We start from the raw sequence: 8,895 nt of genomic DNA, 5'->3' as shown, positions 1-8,895 counted from the left end.
TGGTCCCTACCAACCTATCAATATCTGGATTACCAGTTCCCACCGATCGCTGACCCAACACAACTACTAGTCGCTCCCAGCGACTTTCGAAGAAACTTCAACCACTTATACTGCTCAGTCTATTCTACCATGCTGGCACTACAATTTCCTGGGATCCCCGATCCCCTATCTTGACTCTAAGATCCCTACCAAGTCCCACATGTGCTGCTAAAACTCACAGGCCTCGCCCACGGGTCTCACCCGCCCCTATCCTTCTAGTCTCGCTTGCCTAACTACTCTCGCAAAGGCCTCGCCCACGGGTCTCACCCAACCATACTACTGAGCAACCCTGCTCTCAGGTCTTACCTACACTGCTATTCTCATACGGGCCTCACCCACGGGTCTCACCCAAATATATCCTAGAATGGCCTCTCCCAAGGTCTCACCTCTGCATGGCTGTACAGGTAAACTCCGTACCATTCTCATTCATTACCCATTCCTGATACCTATCTGAAAGCTAGGAGATAAGGGCCTCACCCCAACTCCGCCAACGAAGCTACTATGGAATGCTATGGCTTACCCGCAGTCTTACACCACCTTATATTGTCGTCTGCTAGTAAATGCTACGGCTGCCCCGTAGTTTGACAATACTTTCCACTACTGACTTCTAGTGAATGCTACGGCTGCACCGTAGTCTTACAACAATTCCCACCACTGACCGCTAGTGAATGCTACGGCTGCCTCGTAGTTTTACAACACTTCCCACCACTGACTGCTAGTGAATGCTATGGCTGCCCCGTAGTCTTACAACACTTTCCACCACTGATCTCTAGTAAATGCTACGACTGAAGCTCTCCCGCCGCTCTTCCATGCTCTACCTGCTGACTATGCCACTGTCTACTAACACGAAAACATCCCGTGCTATCTGACCTCAAGATCTTCATACTGACTCACACGAGTCCTACAGGCAATCCTTCAACCTGAATTCCGATCCACATACTCACCGTCACCATTACCAGCATGAACTGATGGGGAGTTTCGCAAACTCCCAACCCTGAACTACTTAATCCATCAAACGCTGAACTACCTCTCTTCCTTCTCAGAAATCACGAACTTGTTCTGGATTTGCGTGCTCTCACCCTTGTACACTCGGAGGATTCTCCCCCACTTGGATCCTGCTTACACCCTGCTGCTCAATGAATAGAAATCTCAATCCTTGCTACCATTCCATAATCAATCTGCTGAGGAATCCCAAGCTTACCATAGCTAGGGATCTAACCTATCCATTTCTAAAACTTATACGACTCTGAACTAGCGGGACATACCGAGTCCCTCCAAGGCATTCTACAAATACCGCACCCTAAGTAACCTTCTCCAACAGAACCCATCCCTTAACTACTATCCAAATATCCAAGGTATGCAGATGGCATATAACTCGATCACAATCAAACCGCTTAAAAATAAAATACTCATACTGATAATGATGCAGAACCATAACAATATAATCATGCACAAATAAAAGAACTGAAAACGGAAGTCGCATACCTGCAACGTCCGGCACTGCTCGCGCCTCCAAAGTAGCCATCTGAAAAGCCCTGCCTCCTACCGCAGGCACCTCTTCACAACCCTGACGGCCATCTGTGATCCTTAAAGTTGCAGGGGCAGGTGCCATCACCCGTCCTACTGAAACCAAACTAGGGCACTGGGCCTTCTTGTGGCCCCGCTGACTGTAGTGAAAACATATCAAGTCTGATCCCTGAGTGGTGGTAACAGTACAATCCCTGCTAAAATGACCGGTCCGACCGCACTTGAAGCAGCCAGACTCACCACCGTTACCACTCTTGCACGCGCCCCCGTGCATCCTGCCACACTTCCCACATCGACTGCTGTCCTGATAATCCCTCAATCTCGAATTCGATCCCTTGGGCCTTTTGCCCGAACTCGCGGCTACCTGAACCTCATCCGGCTTCCTCTTCTGGATCTACTCTAAATCAATTTCCCTTTCCCTGGCCCGAGAAATCATATCTTCCAGCGTCTTATAGCCGGACCTGCTCAAGAACTCCCTGATATCAGCCCTCAGCATCACGTGATATCGGGCCTTCTTCATCTCCTCATCCGCGACATACTGCGGAACAAGAAGGGCCCTCTCCCTGAACTTGGCGGTGATCTCCGCCACAGTCTCAGTGGTCTGCGTCAAATCCTGAAACTCCCGGGCCAACTGCTGCACCTCAATAATTGGCAAAAACTCCGCCCTGAACCTAGCTGAGAAATCGCTCCAAGTCATCGCGTCCAACGCAGCATCATCACCCAAGGCATGACCAATCTCTTCCCACCAATCCCTCACTCTGTCCTTCAGAATACAGGAAGCGAGTCTGACCTTGTCCTCCTCAGGACACCGGCTCGTATGGAACGCATTGGCAACATCAGCCAACCATCTACTGCTAGCGATGGGGTCCCTAGCCCCATGATAATCTGGTGCCCCGCAAGCCCTAAACTCCTGAAATGTCAAGGTACACGCTCCCATCAATGCCATCATCTCAGTACGGAAGGCTCCCAGCCTCTCATCCAAAATCTCCAATATACCCTCCTTGACCGTGCCAAAGATCACAGGAGTCTGAGCTAGAATACTATGCGTAACCTCAGCTGATATCAACTCTCTCATCCGATCCTCGAGCTGCTCGGCCCCTGAACCCGAGCCCGATCCCTCTCCGGCGCCTGATCCGCCCGTTGGTCTCTCTTGCAACGTCACCATATTGAAACATATAACATAACCACTATCAGAATACTCCTCACTGCTGCGAGACTAAACATACGAACTACCAGGTTCCCGGTCTTGTCTCGGCCTTTCCCGAATCGAGTACGGATCCTCTACTTTCAGTAGTACGGGCCCATACTACCTTCCACATCTATCCGTACTTTCCTCAAGAACTGCTTCAACTCCACCAGGTCCCTTTTCTGCTACTACTGCTCCCAGCACTACCTCATCCTAGGCTTACCCTAGGGAAACCTCTGACTCAACTCAAACCAGTCCTCAGTTGCTGAAGGTCTCCTTGTGATGCCAACTAGCCATCACCTGGATACCATCACATGTGACGAGGCTCAGATAATCCTTCAAGTAAAAGACTCGTCCCAACAACGGTTGTACTCAAACAAGAGCTGCGCAATAGGACCAAATCCAACACTCTGAGATTATTCAACCCTGATCACATGTGACGTGGCGTATCCACCTAATGGCTAACTCCCATCGCTCAGAATCCCACAATGCACAAAGCAAGTAGCATTCAGACAAAGGGAAAAATCTAACCATAACATACTCAAGCAATCATAATATCATACCAAGAATCCGAACTAGCATGCAACACAACTCATAAACTCAGGCATAACCTAAACAGGCTATCCTACTACTATCTAATCGGCACTATCATGCAGATCAAAAGCACATATAACAGGCACATAAGTCATCCTCCCTATATCCTTAGTCCTAGTCTAGAATGCTGTTCTATTAACTGATAATCAAAACATAGACTTGTATGAGTATTTTGGGGTACTTACTTAAGCTCGGTTGATTGCATGCACCACACCTCTTTTCTCTATTCAAAGTTCTTTTCTTTCTGAATTCTTTTTGCTTTTCTAAAACTGTTTTCTTTCTCAAAACTCTCTTTTTACAAAACTGTCTTTTCATTTTGAAAACTTCTATACCAATTCCTCAGTTTGAGTTCAGACACACCCGAGAGCATGTTTGAATCCCTCAAACCAAGGCTCTGATACCAACTTGTAACGACCCAAAATTCAAGACCAAAAATTTCTTTTAATAAAACATTACTTTAAGAAAAGTCATCATTCCAAAACATAATCAGAGTATAAGTTTTCAAAACACATGTTCATTATCAGAGTAAACATTCCCAGGCTGTCTATTCAATGGTGTGTGCCATGCGATCACCTCGAGCTCTTCCCTCCGCTACCGGAAGTACCTGAAACGAAAACTGAAAACCGTAAGCACGAAGCTTAGTGAGTTCCCCACCCCACCACATACCATGCATAATCACATACTGCACATACTAGGCCACGCTCGCTATCTTGGGACTCGCCCCCTGCTTCGGGCTTCGCCCGCTACAATGGCCCCGCCGCTCCAGGCCCAGCCTGGCTTCGAGCCCCGCTCGGTTATAGATCTGTTTCACTTAGGCCTCGCCTGTCACAGGGCCTCGCCCGCCAACAAATAATAACACATAAACATATCACAACACATAAACTAAACACATACAACTGGTTTTGTCCTAAGGCGTCGCCTATCCTGGGACCTCGCCCTTGTCCTGCTACTGACGAGTTGTGGAACCCCATCCACGCCCTTACTGATAGTGAGATACGAGCCCAGCCCACTCTCACTCTTTCCTTTACTTGGGCCTCGCCCCTATTCTGCTTCTAATTAGATGTGGAACCCCATCCACACTCTGCTATTGGTGAGATACGGGACCTCGCCCACACTCACCTCCCTACCAGGCACATACATGTATCACGCAGACAACAAGTACAAAATGTCATATAAACAAATCCTTAGGCACCCGCCCGCTATTAATGGACCTCGTCCGGAATATCATGCTAGCATACTGTGCCTAGGGCTAACCCCCGGGTCTTCTACTCATAACTACATGGGCCGGCATTGTGGCCTTAGACCCATTCACACAAAGGGAAATTCACCTGCACTGGCTGAACTTGCTGATGATCTCACTAGCTGCTGCCCGACAACTCACCGAACTCCTGCTCCCCTTGCTCTTCGAACTACCAATATCAATGCAACACTGAGTCTAACTAACCCCCAAAAGACAATCAAGTCAACCCTGGTCCAAGTCAAAGTCCTGGTAAAGGTCAACCTTCCAGGTCAACCCTACTCGCCGAGTCACCCTACTGACTCACAGAGTTCGTATATTCAGAATCCTTCCCTTCGCGTCTCGACTCGCCGAGTTAGTCCATGACTCGCTGATTCTACCGATTTCTGAGTCCTGACCTGTCCAACTCACCGAGTCTCCACCCGACTCACTGATTCGAGTCTTAACTCGCAGGGTTTGGGGTTTCGCAACCTGAATCGCCGAGTCCAAGAACAGACTCGTCGAGTACAAGGCAATCTTCATCTGACTCGACGAGTTGTTCATCCCACTCGTCGAGTTGCTCCTCACCTTCATGCTACTCGTCGAGTCAACTCAAAGGACTCGCCGAGTCCATTCAAATCCCCTTACATGCAGAGGGCTTTTGAGTCATGCATGGACTCCAAACTGTAGATCTACCCTTCCTAAGCCTATTTCTCACGTAAATTTGCAAACTTTACGTGTAGAGAAGGAGATCTAGGTAAAATACACCGTAAACTAGGGTTTAAGGCAAAGAGGCTCCATAATCAACTCAAGGGCTGATACTTTATGCTTCTCAAGACCATAATATGCTTAGATCTGAAGTAGCAACTTCAGATCTGGCTTCTAACTCAAATGAATAACATTATGCCTAAAAAGCCTCAATAACCACACATAGATCTAGGTGCAAAAAGGGTCCAAGAACTAGTTTATTACCTCCAAATGCTCAGAAATGTACTCACAATCCTAGATGTATAGTCCTTTCTTGCTCCTCCAAGTTCCTTCTTCCTTCTCCAAGCTTTGATGCACCCTTCAAGGCAACAAATGGCTCAAATAATGGATATGGCGGCTAGGGTTTGGTGTTCTGGGTTAGTGAGGCAAAGGAACCCTAAGGGAGAGAATGAGGCGTTTAAATAGGCTCCACGTCCCGATTTTAGGGTTTTCCTCGCACAGACCAGACTCGCCGAGTCGGTCACTTACTCATCGACCCGGATCCCGCTCGAACTCGGCGAGTTCCTCCTTGGACTCGCCGAGTCGCCCTTTAAAATTAGGGTTTTCTTTCATTTCTTGGCCTTCCAGACTTTGGGTGTTACAAGTATCCCCATCCCCATCCCCATCCCCACTTTTTTTATTTGGGTATTCCCCATCTCCGTCCCCATCCCCGGTCAACCTGGGGATTTCCCAATCAAAACGGGTGCGGGTTTCGGGTTCCCCATTAGGTATGGGACTTTTTACCATCCCTACATGGTTTGAAAGAATATTACGTTACTTGGCCAATACTATTGGACACGGGCATATATATTATAGTCGCATGTCGCATACGGTGGAAAAAATATATTTAATTTGTGTTATTTTTATATCTACAAGTGACAATATAAATATTCAAACACTATATAAAGACAAAGACACTATTATTTTTTTTAATTTGATATTTAAATAATAAAGAATAATTACATAAATGGTCCTTAACTATCTTTTATTACACAACCAGTTCATACGGTGATAATCTTGCATGCCTTTTACTAGTTTAAATAATACATTATAAAATTAATAATTTTTAAAACTTACTCATAAGCCTTTAATTCTACCTATTAATTTATAAATTCTGTATTAAAGTATCAATGAACATTTCCAAGGACCCGATAACACAATCATTTTTGTATACAAATAACAATTATATATCCATTTCTTCTTCTGTATCATATAAAACATTCTTATAGGTTATAACCATAATTTTTCCTTGTAACCACATATATTTTTTTACTCTTCGTTTCTTCTGATTTCCTTTCTATTCTCTTCATTCTCCTAGTTGAGTCATCGTTAATTTTGGAGAAAAAAACACCCTTTTACCGGATTAAGGCTATTGTTAAGGTACTTTAATCGTCAGAATGTTAAGTACACGTGTTTGAGTACATTGGGTGCAAGTCGGAGGAGAAACGAATAAGGATGCAATTATCATTATATATGGACTTAATGGTTAAAGTCTAATTAAGTTCGACTATCGAAAGATTAAAATCATACAAGAAACTCATTTTTAGAATATATGAATGATGAAAAATAGTTAAAAGGACCATATCTATAATTTTCCTAATACCACATGGACAACTTTTGCAATTTGCTTCTTAATAAAGTAACATATCATCTTGATCATCCGCCATTGATAAATCTGAAGTACTACTGCTTTGTCACCAAAGTACGTACTTTCGGAAGATTCTCTGGGAATTCAGTCAATTATGTCTACCCATGTCCTGATTTTCCCTTTGCCAATGCAAGGTTCTGTCAATTGTGTGCTCAAATTAGCAGAGCTCCTCTGTATCTCCGGCATCTCCGTCACTGTCCTCAACACCGACCACGTCCAACGAAACCTCCTCCGTCACACCAATGTCTTGTCTCGATTCAGCCGCTACCCAAATTTCCGTTTCCAGACCATCTCCGACGGACTCCCGACGATCATCCTCGTTCCACCGCACGCTACAACGAGGTGTTTGAAGGAATGAAAACTGTGACCGAACCAGCTTTCAGAGACATGATGGTTTCCGGATGCTTCAGTTGCAAATCCGATTCTCCGGTGACTGTTGTAATACCCGACGGATTATTTTCCTTTGCACTTGATGTCGCGGAAGAGATACAGATTCCTTTGATTTATTTCGAAACCGTGAGTCCTTGCGCTCTCTGGACGTATTTGTGTCTTCCTAAGCTCATCGGAGCCGGCGAGGTCCCTTTCAACGGCGAGCTCAGCTCCTTCTTTTCCTTTCACCGGCGATATATGACTTCAAATGTTGAAAAATGAGAAATGAAAAATAAAAACTTTTTTTTGATTCAGGTATCGATTTGGATGTGTTGATAAAGAACGTCCCCGGAACAGAAGCTTTCCTCCGGCGCCGGGATCTTCCAGGTTTCTATCGTTACGATAACCTTACCAATCCCGTTATGCAAATCATAATGAACGAAGCTCGACAAGTTCCTCGAGCTCATGGTGTCATACTCTAACACATTCGAAGCTCTCGACGCATCCATACTCGATCAAATCCGCAGTCTTTGCCCAAACATATACTGCATAGGCCCATTACACACTCTGCTCAAATCCCATCTCCCTAAATCAACGCAACACAATGTTTCAAACAGTCTATGGACAGAAAATCGAGATTGTCTCTCATGGCTAGACACCCAACTACCAAAATCTGTTGTTTATGTTAGCATCGGAAGCATGGCAACAATGACAGTAGACCAGTTCGTTGAAATCTGGCATGGATTAGTGAACAGTGGATACCCTTTCCTGTTCGTGAAACGGCCTGGTTCGGTCACCGGAGACTATGATGAGAGTAATGTTCAGGGGAATCTTGTCGGTGAAACTAACCGGAGAGGGTTCATTACAACATGGGTTCCGCAAGAGGAGGTGTTATCCCATTCTGCAATCGGTGGTTTTCTGACACATAGTGGATGGAACTCGACGGTGGAGAGTATGGTGGAGGGGGTTCCGATGATCTGTTGGCCACTTAAAGTGGACCAACATGTCAATAGTTGGTTTGTGAGCGAAGTGTGGAAGATTGGTATTGATATAAAAGATACTTGTGACAGATTTGTGGTCGAGAAGGCGGTGAAAGATGTTTTAGATGTGCGACGGAGTGAATTTTTCCGATCGGCAAAAGTGGTGGCGGAGGCTGGTGCGAAAAGTGTGTCGGAAAATGGCTCTTCGTGGATGGATTTGAATAGGCTTGTTGAAGATCTTAAGTCAAATGATTTTGTTTGCAAGTAAAGCTACGTTGCAATGGTTGTTGACTTGTGGATAAGGGAAATGGTTTTTGAGTATTGAACTTTTTATAGGAAGGAAATTAAATAAAATGGAACATTTAAATTAAGGAAAATGCTTTTCTTTGAAAAATCTAGTAGTGATTTTTTTTAACAATAAAACCATTTTTTTACTTTTGCAATTTAGTCAAAATTGCACGTTTGTAACTATTTTCATATCTGACCTTTGATGATTTGGCTTTTGTCGACGACATAGAGTCTCAAGAGCAGGTGTTTAAGTTAATCAAACTTAAAAAATAAAGTAAAAACAAAATTAAAAAAATGGTCC

At 44.9% G+C, this 8,895-nt stretch overlaps 1 pseudogene; it reads left to right on the top strand.

Moving 5' to 3' along the window:
- Window positions 1–6,786: 6,786 nt before the first annotated feature.
- On the top strand, window positions 6,787–8,683 carry LOC111894111 (7-deoxyloganetic acid glucosyltransferase-like; annotated as a pseudogene).
- Window positions 8,684–8,895: the final 212 nt, after the last annotated feature.

The sequence above is a fragment of the Lactuca sativa genome, chromosome 2 (genome assembly GCF_002870075.4).
Source record: "Lactuca sativa cultivar Salinas chromosome 2, Lsat_Salinas_v11, whole genome shotgun sequence".
Lineage (NCBI taxonomy): Eukaryota > Viridiplantae > Streptophyta > Magnoliopsida > Asterales > Asteraceae > Lactuca > Lactuca sativa.
Note: the sequence above shows the minus strand (reverse complement) of the source record. Positions and strands in the feature narration are given on the sequence as shown.